The sequence below is a fragment of the Phalangium opilio genome, unplaced genomic scaffold (assembly GCF_054372755.1).
Source record: "Phalangium opilio isolate 3A_F unplaced genomic scaffold, DU_Popi_V2 ptg000024l_1, whole genome shotgun sequence".
Classification (NCBI taxonomy): domain Eukaryota; kingdom Metazoa; phylum Arthropoda; class Arachnida; order Opiliones; family Phalangiidae; genus Phalangium; species Phalangium opilio.
In genome coordinates, this window is record NW_028324155.1 from 5,652,069 (window position 1) to 5,672,690 (window position 20,622).

Below are 20,622 nucleotides of genomic sequence, written 5' to 3' on the forward strand. Positions count from 1 at the left end.
TATTCGGTGGAAAAAAAATATTCTCGAAAAAAAAGGTTCGATACTTTTTAAAAACCTGAATTTTCTTGCAAGCCAATCCTGAATCCTTTACGTTTAACCCTGCACCCAAGTTAAATGCAAGAATATGTTGAAATTTATCAAGAAAAAGTGTCAAACTCTATAGCCTGAACCTTCAATTGCTGGTTAAGAATGATAGCAACGAATACTTCAGCAGTTTAATATTCAAGGAAGGCTTTTAAAATTCACGGAATCCTTACCAAATAGGAAACGGCCAAACTTTGAATATCTATAACGTCAATCTCAATGCTAGGATCCGAGGAGTTTTTCGCTGAGTTTTTTTTATCATGAAAAGAAGAACTCTTTTAATCATGCGTCGGAACATGGACTTTGTGATTCAAAGAGGACCAAGAGATAAGTACCCAAGCACCGTAAGCGTGCACCTTTAATGAAATTCAGACTGACCATGATATACTATACGAGACTCCTCATCTCTCCTTGCTCGTGAATTCCGTGGTTTTGGAATACCCATGCACAATGCGTCCAGTTTTCCAATTCCCTACAAAGTTTATAAGGTCCATGGTGGAAAGAATCAAAGGCACCAAGCAAAGCCAAGTATAATGCCCGCGAGGCGCGAGACCCAATCTCGAGCGATATATATATAGCGAGGGGATACGTTACAACCCTTTTTTCGCGCCTAGCACGAGCCCATAGGAAGCGGATAGGTATCTCTGCCTTTCTCTCTACCGAGTTTGGATGAAAAAGAGGATTTTTTTCCTTAGTTTCTTGGGATGCAAAGATCGTAGAATAGATTGTTTGGAAACACTGAAAACTGCGCCAAGAACCAACCATGTTCAGTCACACCATAGTTTTCGGACTGGTTAGGTTAGGTTTCGTTTAATTGTCAGTGGTCCACGTGTAAGGCCCAAGGTTAAAAATTGTTCGTCAAACATTTCGGGTAAGGTTTCCAAACACACTATTTTAGGAACCATGCCACATTTTGTGGTATATGTATATATATCTCAAGATTGGTTGGTGGCTAGCTCGGGGTCCCGTATAGCTCGCCGCCGGAGTATGAAACCCAATCGATGTAATCTAGACTCTGGTTGGCGCGAACGAATTTCCTCGGCCAAAAAATGCGTTTTCTTCTAGGCACTATCCTTCCACGAATCCTTTTTCCAGCTACAGCAAGAAGAAGTGTATAAAGTATAAGAAGCGATAAGGGACCCGACCAACGTTACTAATACTTCTTCGGACGTATTATACGTCGCGGACTTTCGATATATACTTCTTCGAACACCATCCGGAGCTTTCGAGACCCAAGCCTTGGATAGAATATCCTAGCCTAACTTTGATCTCGTGGTTAACTAAGGTTGAAGTAGTCCCTTCACCCGACAGTATTACTAGTCGCATTGTACGGACAAGATTGGAGCGCTTCTGTTAATGGAGCTAGGGAGTCGACATCTCTACTATGGTCCCTCTGTACATGGTCAAAGCCGAGGTATGTACCCAAAAAGAAAGAAGTCTTTTTGGACGGACGTGGTTGTAAGGGGTTGGTAAGAAAAAAAAAGATAGAGAAAGCCGGCTATGAAAGAAACACAGGGACACAGGCTTAGATGCCCCGTAAGCTGACAACAAGGGTCTGAAACTAAATCCCCGAGGAACACTTACTTAAACGTCGTTAAGGGATAGGTCTTACAAACTGATTGATAAAGTGGACATCTTGTTGTATATCTAATATAATTCGTGAAAGGCTTGCAGTAAATCAAGTTGCGTTTTGGGTTGACATATAAAAATGAAAGAGTCATAAACAAAAACTAAAAGTTAACTGGTTCGAAGTTAGAATGGTAAGGTTTCACGGTTGTTTCCAATAACAAAACATTTTTCGACAATAGTCTAAAGAGAACTTCGTTTGAATTAGAGAAGGACAAACCACTACATCCGCTCTGCATGGTAAACCATCGGTTGTCGAAGAGCGGGGCATCTTTAAGGTAGGGCAACCCTCGCCTTGTAACATTGATCCTGATAAAGAGTATTGCCTTGATTGTGTGTGTACGGGAATAACACCTAGCAACAATAGAGAAAGAGTATATATATAGAGAGATACGCCTTTGGTTGGGCCTTGGCCCACCCTGCAGTCGGATATAGGAAGAAGGAACGAGTATACGGTGTCTAAAAAAGGCGTGACGTAACGCTTGTTTTGTTATCCCACGATTGTCTCTCGTTCAATCGGAAACAGACTTCCGACGCGAAATGACCCGAACTAGACGACTTCCCGAGCGCCCTCAACCGTGAAGATGGCGCGAGGAAAAAGATCCCCACATAAGGAATTAACCGCGTACCGCGTGTATCTCTCAGCAAACTCACACCTTGGCCTTTTCAAAAAGATACTTTCCATAAGAATTAGTTAAGACTCCCTTATGTCTTATCTGAAGTTGCTCAATATTTAGATCTATTTATGTCCTCTATATATTCCTACTCAAATTGGCCACCTTCTGTTTGTAATTAATCCAAGAACAATGGAGAATCTCTTTAAATATCACATAACCATAGATTCATTCTTAAATTTAACGTATAACTGCACGACATCGAAAGTTATTCGTGAAAATCGAAAGGTATTAATTATTTAAATACGATTCCCCGTAGCTGTTCCATTCCTTAAGATTCGAAACGTAATCCTGAATAATTAAAAGCTATTTTAGAAACTTTAAGAGAGGGATAGAGGAGGGGAGGGGGTGCTTTTGACGAAGACATAAACGGGGGCCATTGTCCCCTCATTACAGAGACACTCACTGGCAACTCGAGAATCGTCTCCAGAAAATAAGGGGCGTAACCCCTTTTCCTTGCAGTCCTAACGGAGAAATGCGAGTGCAGAGAGAATTTTGGAAAATCGTCGAGAACATAATAAGATCTTCATAATTTCTCCACGCTGAGTCGTTTAATATAAAAGCCACGGTTAGGTTGAGCTTCAAGCACACTGTGAGAGAGAGAGAGAGAGAGAGAGAGAGAGAGAGAGAGAGAGAGAGAGAGAGAGAGAGAGAGAGAGAGAGAGAGAGTATACCCTGATTCCTTTTCAAAACCTTTTCGATTCAATTCGAGTAATTACGGAAGGGTGTCATGTCATATCTACAAGGGCCTACCGGCCCTGTAGAATAGCGCCACTAGCTCAGCGCCCTATTATAAATCAACAGTCTTCAACAGATGACGCCGAACTAACTGAGAAACCTTTTGTACTTTACGTCCGGGCAGGGTTATCCTATCCCTAGCTGGGACCAAATATTTAAACACGTACCACCACGTGCTATGGGAAAGGATCCCGTCCGAGTGACAAAAGCAACGCTTAATTCACACCTTAACATAAAGAGTTGGGGTTAACTTCCGTTTTTCCAAGAAGTGGCAAGATTTCCAATAAGGTGAACTTATACTAAAGTTCCATATTTAAAGCCTCCACGCTTTCTTCAAGGAGGAGCACGTGGGAAACTCGAATTTCACGTGAACTAAAAGCGCAATCCACGTTTTCGCATTGATTTACACTTTACCAATACTAAAAATTAACACTCGTTTATCTATTTCGAAAGGTGATACATCCACCTTCCATAGATTTCATTCGAAAAGGTCCATCAATGAATAAAACAGGAGTTTCCATCGCTTCTCTCTTTGTTTTTATCCACACGAACTTATTCTCGACTTAATTTTACGTAAGAAATTGCGCCTATTGTTTCCAATTTTCAAAGAAAAAGCGGGAATCAATAAAACCGTGTAGCGTTACCAAAGCCTTCAGATCCTTCTGAACTCACATGGGACCAGTCTTGAGGTGACTTTGACCATCAATATATATCTTAGGCTTGGCGTCAATGGGCGGAGAAAGGCTTTTTGTCTTCAAAAAACCCCTAGTAAGAAGGGGCTATTAGTTAAGAAAATGTTCCCAAAGGAGTATGCACAGTAAGTTCTGTTCCTGGACCTTGTCGAACATTGTCGAACCTTCCACAAAGACCGCGTGAAAAAAAAAAGAACAGTTCCTTGAATGCCTCTGTAAAGTAGGCGGACACCTGCAAAATATCCGTAGATACTCTGGTAAAAACCACGGGAGATCGGTACGTAACCAAGGGATATTCCCAGAATTTTTCTTCATACGTGCCCGCCTCTCTCCTGCTGGAAAAGCGTGGACCCCTTTGAATGAAAGATGATTGTAAGAGGTAGAATGCCCAAGAAAGCGACGTCGATAGAGATTTAGTTTTTATTAATAAGTGAAAGAAAGAAAGATGAGAAACTTCTCGGATCTTCTTGGGAAACCCGCGGTTTTTCAAAAGTAATAATGAAATAATCAAACTAAAGCTTCCCTTTAAAGACAAGGTGAAGTAATTTAAACTTCAAATTTACGTAATTTGAATTATGGAAAAGTACAGGGACCTTTTTTTAAGAACAAAAAACACTTCCGCGTTGTTTTGAACTTCCTTAAGTTTAAAACAATCCGGAAATTGAATTTAAACTTAAGGATAAACTCTATTTCACTCTCTCTTTAAACGGTTTCTTACCCATCTCACGTTCCCCTCTTTCTTGGGGATAGCTGCATCTATACACCTTCATAGACGATCGGAAAATTCCTTATTTCACTTAGTTTGTAACGGGGGATCGCGGGGACAAAAATATCTTTTCTAACTTCTCTCTCCTTCTCTCCTCTCCTCTTCCAAAAAAGAAGGGATGAAGACTTTAGGAGGCTGAGCTGGAGAAAAAGGAGAAGAGAAGGCTGGCCGGCGTATCAGTATAGGATGAAAGTTTTTATTTCCTTCTCTCCGATATATATATCCTTTTATCCAATTATCATTGTTGCTCTTTTTTTCCTTTCCTTTCCTGGTGCTGATTCAAAGCTTGAGCTCCGAGAAAGGATATAGTCGCTGAAAAGGAGAGGAGAGGAGAGCGAGAGAGAAATAGAGAACCGGAAGATTCACCCTTTTGTCTTCATTGACTTTCTCCATTACATCCCGCGAGTTGGCAAACGAAAAAAACAAAAAGCTAAAAGATCTCATATCGATTCCACCCCCCCCCCCCGACTTATATATATATTTACTGTCACGTGGGAAAAGGATAAACTTAACGACAAAGTCCAAATAACAAGAACCATTAAAAAAAACTATGAGACTTTCATTAAAGAATGTATTGCTATTATCTAAAATGATTATTAAGCTTCAAATATACACGTTAAAATATGTTAAAAATTAATAATTGTAACTTCTCTGCGCTGAGACCCGAAACACCGAGGGTTGGTAATGATAAATGACACTTTCTAACTGGTGCACAAAAAAGGAACGGAGCTGCTCAGGAAAAACAGTATTTTCTGATATAATAATATTGGTAATTATCTAATATTATATATCAATATATTTCGAATAATTTTCATTATTACCAAACAAATTCGGGTTTATGCTTACCAACAGCTAAACTAACGGACAAATTAGCTTGATGGTAAATCTTCCACCAAAAAATATTTAAATAAATTTGGAGGTACTTGCTATTAATGACTTAAAGAGATACTGAGAAAAAAAGAGGCTATTAATACCAAACCTCAAAAGATCCCTGGGCATAACTTTTTTAAATGATCAGATTAATAAAGATAAAGAAAAAAACCGTGATAAAGTACAAAGACGACGTTGGTAAAGAAAAAAAAGGTTTCCATAAAAACCAGTAGGGAGCCTCCATTGAAGTTTGCTTAAGAAAAGTTAACCAAAAATTCTTAGCTCTTCATAATAAACTTTATAGAACTCCTTTTGTATAAGTAAAATAAAAAAAAAAGATACCCAGGCGTAGGGTTCCTAAAAACCGTCCGATACAGACTTTCTTAATTAGTATAATAAGCCAATGGCTCTCTCTAGATGCTATAGAACCCATAAGAAAAAAGTCAACCCATGATGAGAAATTTGGAAGCCAGGGCGAACGACATTAAGCTCGCAATTAGTCCTGAGCAGGCGTGTTGGTTAAAAAAGTCAATCCTTTTTTTTTTCACGAGGCATCTCTTCACCATTTTTTTCCTAACCTAAGGGATACCTTTTTTTCTACTCTTCCTAACAGTAAACACAGCGGGAAAGCTAACCAAGGCTTAAGGAAAAAATGATACTTTATTTTAAGAGAGAGATAGAAGAAGAAGAAAAAAAAATAAATGAACCTGCACGTGTTTCTGAATGAAAGTTCGGTAAATCAATTTCGGGACTATCCTCTCTCTATTAGTTTTGCAGCCTTTTTTTTTGTCCCCTGTGATTTTTTCTTCTCTCTCTCTCCATCTTTTGCTCTTGGTCTTCCCTTCTATCATCTTTCTATTCAGAATCCCTTCCCTTTTTCAGGAGAGAGAGAGAGAGAGAGAGAGAGAGAGAGAGAGAGAGAGAGAGAGAGAGTTTTTCATAACGCCGCAATGAGTGGTTCGTTGTTAAGTCTTGAGGGATGAAGTTGGGAATACCGGAGTATCTCCATCAAAGTTATGGGAGGGGGGGAGATCGTGCGGTCTCTTAATTCTACTTTATTAATTAGCCAAGTGTGGTGATTTAAGTTTTCACATTTTTTTGTCCTTACCCCCAAGGAAATTGCCCCCATCTTAATCACCGCAAAATGTATTTTTTTTTTCTAAATTAATTTAGTTACGTTTTTGGTTAAAGATATACTTATAGTTATTCTGTAATAAATTTCCCAGTTTTATAGTATTAAGTGGATTTAAAAGATCTAATTTTCCTTTGAAGATGTACTAGGCTCCTAGTATTTTGGGAGTATTAGTGTCTTCCAAGGCTCTCAAAGACTTTAGGTTAATTTTCCACGATATTTGGAGCAATTACTTAAAGAAATATTGAAGGTTTTGGGAGAGGGGTTTTTATTTTTATTAAATGAAAAATTTTCTAAACATTTTCAGAAAGAGTTAGTAAAAGGCAGTGATGACGTCATTCATCAGGCAGTCAAGTCATGGTCTTCCCCGAGAGCGCGATAAAACGAGGAAAGGATGGTGGCTTTCTATCTTCATCGTTACGCTAGATTTACTCTCCGAGTTTCTCTCTCTCTCTCTCTCTGTACTCTTCTTTCCTCCCCGTCATCTAAAAAAGTAGTTCCCTTTCACACTAATGACCCGACGCTGACCTATCACTTTACGAGATGACCACCGACGCCGCCGCTCGCTATACCGTTACCGACCACCACCAAATCGAAAGAAAGTGAAACCCGACTAAAGGATAGGATATATATAATCTATACTCTTTTCCTCAGTCCGAAAGGGACTTCATTTACCGAAAGACTACTCCGTGTACCAGCAACCCCACCACCATACCATGCCATACACTCTCTCCATGGACACTCCGACGGAGAAACAGCAAATAACAGAAGAAAAAAATACTCTCTATTTTCTAAAGTTCCGTTTCATCTAACATTAATGGATTGTATTAAACGGTTAAACATGGGAAGGAATTGCGGAGTACTTGTAATTAACTGTACATCGTGTTCCTTTTTTCTTCAGTTGGTTCTTCTCCTTTAATTTCTGTTAAATATTCAGTAGAAAGAATGTTATGTAAATACTTGAAAATATGTTTATAACTTTTAAAATAGATTTCAAGAGCGTACGTAACAAACACCCGTTTTCAATTATCTGCAGAGGTGCAATATTCAAGAAAGTCTAGCTGCATGCAATGTACTGTTCTTTTAAAGAAGTAACATTAAAGAAGCTCTAATAAAATTGTACTAAACTTTTTAAACCTTATGACTTATTTACCGACCGATAATTATTCAAAATTTTAGTTAATTGCCTCTTAGTTTTGACGCTAATTTGTAAGTGCAAAATAACTACATAATTAATCATTGAAGGTCCGTTCTAATCGTAAATTACGTCAAACGTTAGACGGTAGTATATCAATAGATTTATCCGGAATTTCGCCTCCTTAACTGTCTTAACACGAAAAGGGAAGCGTGCTTACTCCACCAGTCCAAAGATGGACAAGGGAGAAGGAGAAGGGAGGAGAATAAAAAAGGAATACGGGTGATCATGGGCCAAATTGCTTAAACATACAGTTATCGGAAGACAATCATTATATAAAAATCGGAAGATAAAGCGTCGCCGGAAGGTTCGCTTTCATCTTTAACGATTCTCTTCCGACGTCCTCTTTCTCCCACCGCATCTTCAGCCTCCATCCATCCCTCCTCTCTCTCTCTTTTTCCCTATATTAATGGCGCATCTACAAGCATAGCCTAAAACCTCTTCCGAAATTGGCCAACAAACAACGAATAGAGACGGCATTGCAGATGCTTTTCGGACAATTCTTACCAACCTTCCACCCCCTACTTCTACGATAACGGTAGTACTAATTCGGTACCAGATATTCATCAGTTGAAGTATAATGAATAAATTACTGAAGTATATCTTACAGTTGAACTTTTCCAACTAAAAGGTTTACAGGATATTTTTATAACTCTGTTTCAACTCTATGTTGTTGTTTCAATTAAGGCAACAAACAGAGACAGAGAGGGGTATTAATGCAACGTTTTCCTAAGAAGGTAAGCTTCCTTCAGGAGATTAACCTCTGGTACTAAAACATATACTATTAAACGGTAAAGAAAAACCCCTAGAGACGAATTTTACGTAATATTTCTCTTCCCACGCCAACGTTTTTTTGACTTCTTTTTCTGCGGGATTGTAGGCAGTGTCCACTGAGAAAAGGAGGATGGACATCGGTCATCTCGGAAAAACGCAACGTGCAAAAGAGTAGAGAGAGAGAGACACACACAGAGAGAAAGGGAGTTAGAGATTTAGGCGCGCATCAGCATTTATCACAAACCCCTCGATGGGGCCCAAGAGTAAGTTCTACTTATTCTCCTACCCAACTTTTCCTTATTTCTCCGTCACATTTTCGCCCAAGGCATTCGATAGAGGGCATCGTTGTCGCGTCTAGGTCTCGGACGATCCATCTCTTACGCTTTGGTGGCGCCACTGGACAAAGGTCATCGCCTATAGGCCGCTGGCCAAACTTTAGCTCGGACTAAACCGTCTACCCCCCCCCCACCACCCATCCTCACTCCTCCAGTAAGATCATCCTCATCCCCTTAGAAAGGGGGAACACCAAGAAGAGAAGAAGAAAAAGATCCAAAGATGGAAAAAGAGAAGTTTCTTTCTCGGAAGGTTTTTATACCCTTAGAAAGTTTTAGGTGTCGTTGCTTACTAAACTAATGCGTCCAATAGATGCAAACTGAAATAATTTGCTATTTCATCTTCATAGCTTGAAGTAAGTTTTACTTCGTGGAAATTAACGGTATTGCATAATCAGTGTGAAAAGCTAGGTATACCGTTCCATTTGATAATGCATACTCTTTGGGATTACTGTAATTGGGGTTGTCTGAGAGGTTGAACGCATCTTGTTATTCTTTTCTTTTTATTCGAATGAAAGTATGGTTTGTAAAGGGAAAAGAGCCAAGGCTTAGCGCGGTTAAGCGAGAGAGACGGTTGTTGTTATAAGTCAGTAAGAGCGCGCCAGGAAAAAGTGTTTATAGCACTAATGGAAAGATCAGCGATGAAAAAAAAAGATCTACGAGAAAAATGGAAAGGTTTTTCTTTCTTTCCGCTTTTTTCTTCTTTATCCTTATTCCCTTTCAGTTGGTGGACCACAGGATGACTGGATAGCGAAAGGGACACACAGAGAAGCGATGGAAAAAAATGCTTTTGCCGATAATGACTGTCCATCGGGGTAGAGGCGGGAGGGATACGGACGTCTCGGCCGGTGTTGGACGCTCGGATAAGAGCGTAAACGTTACCACCCCGCGTATACTATTCAAACAACGGGAATATAGCTAGCTTTTTTCGATAAGGAGGAACTGGTCAATACCCGAGTCTTTAGCGGGGCATTAATCAGTCTCGGACAATCTACTCCCGACAACGACTAGCTCTGCTTCGCTCTTGCTTGTTGTACCGCGAACATTACTTTTTGTGGAAAATCATACCTTAATGTACTAGAGAAATGTGCACTGTGTGTGCGCGCAATACGCGTCATAACTTTTAATCGGCTAAAGTTAATGAAATTACCCAAGCCCATGCCCGGAGGGTTTGGATGGGTTAACAATATTTGGAGGGTTGGTATCACAAATGGACATCAAATACGTTTGAAAGTTCGATCTAGGCATGTTTATTCTTTTGGAATCGGGTACATTGTAACTTAAATTCACCTAACAGAGCCTTGGTTCAAACTTAAGGTGGTCTCAAATATTCTTGGTTCAAACTTGACCAGGTCTAAAATAGCCTGCAGGGGTTCAAAAATTGTTTTATTATAAAGATACCATTGGAGACAAACAAGTAGCAATAGTTACGATGGGTCAGTCTTCAATACCCATAATGAAGATTGAACCATCAAGTACTGGTTGTTTACTCACAACCGAAAGTAATTTGAAATTATTAATTTTTTCCTATTGAAAACAGTTTTTCAGCTAACAAACGTCCATTTGAAGCAAGTCGCGGTATACTTAGTAAATTGGACCCACATTTCTAGAGATATCCGTATGACAAGACTATGTGATATGAAAAATTACATTAGGATATCGACGGAAGAGCCTCGGGATAAAAGTCGTATCTTTAGATCCATTGCATTTTAAGAATGAAATCAAACGATAACGATTAAATAGCGACTATAGCCTTTGGGAGTTGAATACCCTAGGTATTGATCTATCCATCATCGTCACTACATCCCCCGGAGCTAATAATCCTGACAAATCAAATGAGGTAAAAAGATATCATTTCTCTCTAAAGCAAGAGAGCTAAACTTTGGACTCGTACAAAAAAGAAAACCTAGTTGGCCTTTAAAAACATTCCTTTCGAGTTCTCGGGCTATAATATCATCCCCAATTTAGGGAAGGAACATGGTCCTTTAGAATAATTCGACCTAGTTTCCGTCATCATTAAAATATACTAAAAGGCGAAATTGTTTCTTCGCCAAAGGGTACAAAAAAACTTCTTATATAAGAAAAAATTACTTTCACTTTCAATATATAATGTTTTATATTTCTTAAGAAAAACTAAAAGAAACCCGTTTCATTTTTTTTTTAAAAAAAATTCTTAGAAAGAAAAGGGGGAAATATTTGAGAGGTATTAATTGATGTAGAAAATTATAAAACTGTTATTAAGATGAGGTTAAAGGGAGGATGAAATTATGGCATTTGTTTCTGTTGAAGGAAGGTGGTTTGATGAGGGAATGCGCAAGGAAAAATGGGTTTTATGAGGGAATGCGCGAGGAAAAGTGGGTTTGATGAGGGAATGCGCAAGTAAAAATGGGTTTGATGACGGAATGAGAAGTTTGATGACGGAATGAGAAAGTAAAACTGGGTTTGACGAGGGAATCCGCACGAAATATTGGGTTTTCTGATGAAATATTGAAGGAAAAATTAAGTTTCCTTAAGAAAGAGTTTCACAAACCCTTTGAAGTCTAAATCCACGTATTATTATTCGTTTATAGTTTACGTCGGCATCACAAGAGAGACGAAAGATCGGGAAGGAATACGAAATTCACGCGAATATTTCTAATTATTCGAGTCGCGGCGGCGTTCGTTCGATGTCGCACGTATTACCAAAAGTGGAAAAGACATTAAGAGCTATTAGCATTTTTACTCGCGGTTCCCGCCGTAAGAGTAAAGCACCTCACCTCGATCGATCTGTATAACTTAAGAGTACCTTTACACATAAACGCCTTCCCACCAAAACAAGGAAGTATAGTTATGGCTGCGTAACCTTTTACCAGAAAGAAGAAAATATCCTAAAACTAAGGCACTAAAACATTTCCCGAAATAACCTTTTTTTCCACACAAAACTCGTATAAAGGGAGTCAGTTACAAATCATTACCACGGATAACGAATTAACCCAAGACCGACAAAGTAAAGGGGTCACGCCCTTATACATTGAAACCAAGAAAAATAATACGGGGTTAAAGAGCCTTCAACGACCTTCTAAAAAGAATGATTTAGTTGATAAAAATGTTTCTTACTCCACTATATTACCTTTTGCTTTGCTTAATAATTTATAGATCAAAGGACATAATTGTTTCTTTTTTATTGGAAAGATCGTATAAAATAAAGGATATTTCAAATTGGAACTATGTTTCAATCTACAATATTAAAGAAGATACGAGCATAAGTAGACATGGGAAAAATACGTCACGTGGTACTAGTCGTCCAATAGAATTTTCATACCATCGCAGATAAGGCCTAGCGCGTGAGCAAACTGAATTCTTCATATCTTCTTTAATATTGTAGATAGAGACATGGTTCCAATTTGAAATATTCATTATTTTATAAGCTCTTTCTAATAATGAACCTTTCCTTGGCGAAATAATTATCGAATCAAGGAAATAAATTATTTCAAGCACTTTACTGCAGGACCTTCCTTAATGCCAACTGTGGTTGGGACAAACTCTGCGTTAGCGAGAAGAAAAAAATAACACTAAGGGGGAGTGTTAGTTAAGTGCTAGCCACGATGAAAAGCGTACATTCTGGAGGCGGAACGAAACGTTTTGCGGGAAAGCCAAAGCTAGTTCCTTCTTACCCAAAAGAGGAAAGGGAACTTGGGATAAAACACCGACTTTATAGTCGTACTTTTATTTGACCATCTGAAAACAATTAAGATAAGGCGTTACAAAGGGGCAACCATTGCAACGTGAAAACCATTCCTCGGAGCTTGGGGATGTATTGGTTTAATTTGGAATAACACTGCGGTCTAGGAAGATAGACAATACCCCTAGTCTTTGTTTTTATTCGTTGGACAATTCGGACGTACATGGCGACAGAAGCGCTCCATTAAAGAGCTCGACGCGACGCCTAGCGGTGATGGTGGTGGTGGTGAAGCAGAATTGAAGGCGCGGTTCGAGCGGAAAACGCGCGAGCGACGAAAATGTTCACGCCTAAGAGCTTTTACCATCCTTATTCCAAAGTTTTATCTCACTTAGAATTTACAGTTAAGACAATTCTTGCTAAAATGATAGAAATCCACTACTTGAAGTATGGAGTTTACTTAGGTTAGGTATCCTTGATGATGAAGGGGAGGGAAGGGGCAAAGTTCAAAGCTTATGCCTTAATTGAATTCACGGTGCTTATCGCTACAAATAAACTACTTCAAATTTATTTACTTCTGATTCTGAAGTTAGCGATACTGGGGACAACCTTGATACGCGTGGAACTTTGGAACTGACACGAAACTATATCCAACACACATGGATCTAAAAAGAGGATGCAATGGAGAGAAAAAAAAAGAAGTACATAATGGTTAACGGGTTTCATCTAACACGTGCGACCATATTTTGAGGAAGCAAAAACAATGAAGTTTTCGTCCCGATGACATTTATACAGTGTCGTCATTCGCGGCTTGACGTGAATAAGAGCCCCGGAAATCGGACTCACTAAGACGAGCGCGTCCACCACGGACTTTTAGAAAGCGCTTCTCTTTCTCTCTTTTTGCTTTCTTTAACATTTGGAGGACCGGCGCTCATAGATGATGCTCTTTTCTCCTCACGAGAGTGAAGAGCGAAAAACAGAAGAAACATCTTAGTTTTGAAGAAAGCGACAGAGCAAAAGTGGCAAAATGTAGCGACAATATTTATGAGCCGAGAGACCAAAATGATAACAAGCCTTTTTTTTTAAAGTAAGAAAAAAAAAGAAATATGTCTTTATCTTACTTTTCTTAAAGGGATAGTGAAATGTTTCTATTCTTAGGAAAGAAAAATTATGGAAATCCCTTTGGAAATAAGATTTTGTATCCGAATAATAAAAAATACCTTACTAATCTTGCAAAATACATAATTATCTCAATCGATTTGCAAATAGTTAGCGTATTTAAAAGTAGATGGCGTTGAGGAAGCTATGAATAATATGAAATCAGAGAGAATTATTATTGAAAGACCATAATTATTCGTGTCGCTACTTCCGCCATTGAACTTGGTAAGTACTTAAAAGAAAATTCTACTTCCTCACAACAATAATTCTCTATGCTTAAATACAAGAAAAAACCTCCGACTTAAATAAAGAAAATGCCCAAAAAATATATCCCATCGAACCCTAAATCCTCCCACACTTCCAATAAAATTGTAATGCAAACCTGACCAATTACTCTAAGTACTCCTCCATATACCCAATTCAGAATCCCTAAAAACCATTTTCTGAATATAAAACAAATGTAAAACACACCATAAAAACAAAAAATCGAACTTAAAGATATTCGGTATTTCCTATATTTCTTTTCTAGGAATTTAAAAGCGAATGCCCTCACTTATAAAATGTTAACAAAAACCACAATCATCATTTCTAAGTAGTGATATTTCAATATGCAATGATTTATAAAAATTAAATATATATTATCTGGAAATAGAAAACAGGATATACAACGACAGTTTAGACTGCAGCTAGACTCGTCCAAACTACATAATTAGACAGACCCCACATTACTATGGTATTTGATTTAAGAATAAAAAGGCTTCGATTATAGACTGGTATTTACATGTTATGGCTTGCCCGGGTGGGTGCTGGTTAAAGACCTTTAGGGTCTTAATTAGAACGGATGTTTCCGAGTTATATTATCGCTTTAGCAACAGAAGTATACACTTACGGAACAGTAATAAGGAAAGGGTTGAAATTCTAACGTATAACTGGGTAGGGCTTGAATAAAAATAGATTCTCATTTTTAGAGAAAGGCAAATTTTGGTTTCTGACGAATTCCCCAAATCTGCATGGACCCACCCACAAACTAACCAACCCATCGAACCAACTACAAGTGGGTCACTTCTAAGTTTCTACTTGGAAAATTTCTCAATGAAAGTATGAAAGAGTGTTGCATGATGGGTAATTAGAACGGATTTGAATTTTTGTCAGACTACGTGATCCTGACCGATTTTTTTTATATATATTTTTAATTAAATCTTGGGTTTTTATATTCAATTTAATCTCTTAATTAGATAATTAAAAATTGGCTTACTATTAACGTGGTTGATGAATGTTACACGATCCCTCAAGGAGTACTTTCAAGCAAATTTTTCTCTCTATTAAATAACAATTATATATTTAAATTAGGGTTATATTTAATCGTATAATCACGCTATGAAATCAAGTATAACAAAATTATAGTAAAAAGGCATATTATGCCACGGAATAGCGTCCAAATTGAATGGCAGCCTCAATTAACCAAGCATAATTAAAAAAATGTATAATGATTAAATAAATTATCTCTCATTTCTCCAAAAAAAAATTAAAAAAAAATTCATACAAATTAAAGATAAAAATCTTATTATTTTTTGTGTCTATCTCAATTATGAATCTAGTGACAATACCCAATGAATTCATAATAATATAGAAAATAAAAATTGACATGTCTATTAACAAAAATGAGCGGGGACAATTTGGCATAGCATTACGCCCTCTGTTTATAACGTTAATTCATGTTTTTCAATAGCTTTTTTTCTTCCTTTAGCGGAAAAATACAGTGGTTTATCGGAAGTTATCCTAGCGGAAAGACAATGGACACTATCAAAGGGATGTTTTTACGCCAACGGGGGAAGGAGGGGGAGGGGCGCACAATGAATAAAAAGATTGCTTAGTAAACGGACTTGACAACGAATGCTAACATTGTCGGTACTTCAGTGTCAAAATGTCGTATTTTGAAAAAAAAAAAAATATTACCAATTAATTTTTGCAACAGATTCTTATTCATTTCAAAATATTAAATTGACTTTTAAAGGTTTTGCCTGACAGTTTAAAGTCATTATTCCCCGACCAGTATTAAAATTCAATGACTTATGACGATTTCAAAATTCAATGACAATAGGTTGACATTTCAAACCAATTTTCAAAAATCCATGCATGGGCATTCAGAATTCCCAGGTACGGTGGTAGGCAACAAGGTCATCGAAGTTGCAATTCAAGAAAAATTGCGTAACTACCAAAATTGTATACTATCGCCCCCCCCCCCCAAAAAATATTTATGAGTTGCACTTGAATTAGTCCAAAGAGAAATCAGTAATTGCATATTGTATTGAAACACACAGTTAGCTACTACTACTAACGTTACAGACCGCCATTTTAAACCTACAACCGAATACATCTTTGCAAATGAAATATTCTTAAAATCGCAGTAATTAGTTGAAATAAAGCAACTGGCAAATACGCCGTTATTGCAGTCAAATACGTATAAAAATGTCTACGTTCGCACGGTATACCGCGATTGTAACTCAAGTTCGTTAAAGGAAAATTTCATTCCCCCCTCCCCCTAATTTTCTTTTTTCTTAATTCGAATAAGACCGTCTTATGATTTCTTTCAAGATTTTTTTCTCAGTGACCTGTTACCTCTCGCTTGGATGATTACAATGTTTGAATACGTAACCACTACCCCCTTTCCCCCCCCCTTAATTCCCCCTCCCAACGTCGGCGGTCTCCCCCTGGGGTATTTCTTTGAAAAAACTAAGCTTCCCCAATATTCTTAGGCGGAAGTGACCCAGTTCCTTCTGAGCTCCTATAGCTCTTTCTCTCTCTCTTTCTCTCCATGCATTGATGAATTTTAACGTTTTCGTTAATTGGTATTACAGACGAAATTTCCATAGCTCACGAAAATCGCGTAAATTTAATTACCAAAACCATAAGAGAAGAGATAACATTTTTCTTCAAGCTTTGAGAAAAAAAACAGGGCGAAAGATAACTCCCACAAATTAACTTGATTTTTTTAAGTGTATTTTTTTAAAAGAAAAATATATTAATTTTTTTTAGGTATAATTTCAACTTGTTACTTATGATTTAAGTTACAAAGGGGGTATTAAAGAGTACGAATTGAATAGGCGGTGGTTATTAATTTAATAAATAATATTAAAGAAATTGAGGTTGGAAATGATTGAAAGTTAATTCATGTTTTTTCTTCTTCTTCTTTTTTTTTAATAATAAATTGTTATGTTTTGATATTATTAATTTTTTTAAGGAATTTATTTTAAATTTATGGGTGCATTATTAACTATTAGGGTGCTAGGTACCTTTTTAGGTGAAAATATAGGAATTTTTTGTTTGTTTACTTATTTAAAAGGGGTATTTAGTTGTTTAATAAAAGTAAATTAATAGAGGTAAATAATGCCTGGGAAATTCTGACGTAATTAATTTTATAAATATTAATTTTTATATTAATTAAACAGCTTTGAAGAACATAAAATTCTCCTACCAAGTCGCTAAATAACTACACAATACGTCTCCTTAAACACAAACAAATGCCCATGCAAATTAAATACGATTTAAAAACAAAACGTTATAAACAAATAAAATAATTATACAAAATCAAAGCCTCAGAAATTAAATAAACCAATATGGCATTGGATACAATTTTCCCATAGTCCACGGCGTACTGAAAGGCTGATAGCTGCTAGCTGCTACATCCCCGTTACGTTTAACCTGCCGCGAACGATAGGGGCACGGGGTCATTATAGAAAGATATGGGTAATAATAAAGACATTTTCATTCACTGTATTATGAGAATGAGAGAGCGAGAGAGAGAGAGAGAGAGAAAAGAGAAAAGGTCGATAGCGTGTAACGAATTATTCATTTTTATAATCTTCTGGAATCTTTTTCTACGTTACACCCTTTCTTTTTTACCTAAGGGTCATTTTCGGCTGGAGTTGGTTAGAACGCATGCGCGCGGACCTTTTGACGTACGTTACTTATTTCCCACGCCGTGGAAACGTGGCCGATCCAACACCACGCAGCTCACTCAGGAATGTAACGATAAAAAGGAATTATCAAAGCCGTAACAGTAGCGTTTCTATGGCAACCTTCTAACCACCATATACCCTTTTCTAAGGGTTTTAGCTTTGTTTCAAATTTTAGGTTTACGGAAAATACGACATTTACAGATATTATACAAGGTGTCGAATCTGTCCTATACGAGATTGGAACAATAATGTGATTTTATTGGAACTAACAAGAGAAATAGGAAGTTGGCATTTGTCATGGCCGGTTCAAGTTTTTAAGGAGTATACATCCGGGTTTCAGGTTATCCGCGATGCAAATACAACTTATTGGTTTAAGTATAGTGTTATCAAAATTTATTTCTTAGAGAAATTTATTAGGAACTAAAAAATAAGTAGAAGCCGACAACTCAAAGAGGCAGGCACATTTTAAAGCTTTAGATTCTACTCCTCTCGCTGTATTCTCTATGATCTAACTCTTATATTAAAATTTTTCCAGGATAATTTTAGATTTAAATAAACAGAAAATAAATATTTATATTTTGGTCTCTAACCCTTTAGGTAAGTTTTATTCAGGAAGGGTAAACGATACCATTGGTCAATTTCAACCCCCTTAAGAGATGTAGGCCTAAAAACAATAGACTGACTAACAACAAACTTTCAGAAATATCCATAGCAACTCTTTCCCCTTAGTAACACCGCTGGCCATCTAGGTTTTTATTAATCTACGAATGGTACAGTGGAGATCACTTCTTACTAACTATTAAAATGAAAAAAAAAAAAAAGCTATCCAGGAAAAAAATTATGGTAATAAATTTTTTTCCTGTATACCATCCATGGGGTTTCCCATGTTGGCTTGTAAAAAAATATGCGCTGGGGCACGATTTTTAGCTTTTTATGACTTCTGAGATGATGTATTTGTGTGGTATGTATAAGGTTCAGATTCCGGATATATACCTCTGGAAGTAAGGGAAAACGAAAAAACTGAATCTTTCCCCAATGGGCCAATCGCTCCTAAAGAAAGAAAACGAATCAAGTGGGTTTCTTTTTTTTTACATAAGCGGCAAACGCGCGCAAAAATTATAACCCTTTTTTCCAAAGAAGGAAACATATCTTGATATATTATTATTATTATTTAAAATAATCTCTTAAGGGAGCGCGAGAGAGGATAGTTTATCAAGTTTTTGTTTCCTCTAGACGTGCGAGGTGGCTAGTATAATTGCCGGCGCTTTATTCCTTTGATTAAAGTTATTTTAATTGAATTATAATTATACTCATGCTAATTAACCTGTTGAATTGAAAAGAGAAATATTTATTTATTTATTTATTTTTAAATCCCGGGTTTCGGCACCAAAAGGGATAATAAAGCAAACTGAAAGGATTTAAATTTTTTGAAGCGAAATGGCGTGAAGAAATACAGGTTCATACTCCCTTGAGTTACTGAATATGATTATATCATTTGTCATTAACTATATAAAGCCTCCGAATAAATATATAACAACCGGTCTATCATACGACATTTTGACGTCATGATGAGCCTACGCCATCTATCATAGAAAAAACGCGAACAAGGAAGTGGAAAAAAATCTTTAAGATATTCGTGCCCGTAAGCTAAGAGCTTATTCTTAAATTCAGAAAATTCTTGTTCAGACAGGGAGACTGGGAGCAGAGAGAGAGATTCGAGTGTCGACCCTCCGTACGCGGAGTTGGCGTCGCGAGAGTTTGCGTCTCAAAGAGAAACTGGCGGAGATCCGGAAACAACGAGTGAAAAACGCCGGGCGATAATCCAGAGTTACGAAGAACGACGCTAGCGCCACAACCGACGTAATATAAAAGACGGTAGAGGCGCTGGCGTCGTTCGTTTCTCTCTTTCTCTCTCCGGTTTTAACGTAGATTTTTTGTCGGGAGGAATGGCCTTTCCTTCCATGAACTAGTTCACGGCGAGGGAGTGGGTCACGTTAAGCGGAGAGAGAGAGAGAGGGATGGCAGACGAGATCGGCGACCCGTACCAGACTCGAGCGCCGCCGAGCGGCAATTGCTGGAAACTAGACGCGAAATTGCTCGAGCTACGCTGCTGCTCTGCCGAGAAGTTTTCCCCTATGCAAATAACCCGGGCTAAACCCACTGGCGCCGGGATAGAAAAAAGAAAAAATAATAAAAATTTGAAATAAGTGGAACGGGGGGATGAAATTGCAGAAGCCTCTTTGTGTGAAGTAAAAACAGGGATGCTGCGTAAGAGCGGACCGGGGGGGAAGGGGGGTTTAAAGGAATTATCCCTTTCTCTCTCTCCCATCCATTAATTTTCAGAATCTGCTATCATTCCGGAACGCCTTTAAAAACTATAATTTCAAATCGAAGAGGAAATTAATTTCAAGAGACAGCTTAAGCTAAGACTTCTGCTACTGGCCATATACATTATTTCAAATGAAATTTACAGCACTATTGCGCAGACAAATTTGCCTTTTCCTTGCCTTAGGGATAAATTAGCGTTTTAAGGAATGGAAATTCGTGTTCTGACCAGTTTGAAAACTTTGTCGAGAGAAATAATTATAAATAATTGAAGTTAGTTTAATTAGAGCTATATTTAAAAAAATAATTTGATGTTTTTATGAAGAAAATATTTAATTTGATGTATTTAAATTGAGAAAGTCAGAAATATAGCTACAAAATTAACCACGGTAATTATGCTGTTGAATTAACACATGCAGAACTAAATATGATAATTGACACTCCTATCATATCCCTTTCTCCATGAGATTACATGGAGAAATTTTACAGGAGTGACAATAAAACTTTCCTTAAAAGTAGTGTATTTCATTGCAGCTAAATTTCTCCATGGTGGTAGAAAATGTCTATAAATTAAAAAGTAAAATATTGTCATTATATTATATAAAATTATGTCTAAAATAATTTTAAATCGACGTAAAA

The 20,622-nt window shown here is 37.3% G+C and overlaps 1 long non-coding RNA gene across 1 annotated transcript in view; it reads right to left on the reverse strand.

Annotated features, from left to right (window-relative positions):
- Positions 1–20,622, reverse strand: part of LOC149692425 (uncharacterized) — a 141,297-nt gene that overhangs the window by 49,770 nt on the left and 70,905 nt on the right. The gene's annotated exons all lie outside the window — the stretch shown is intronic.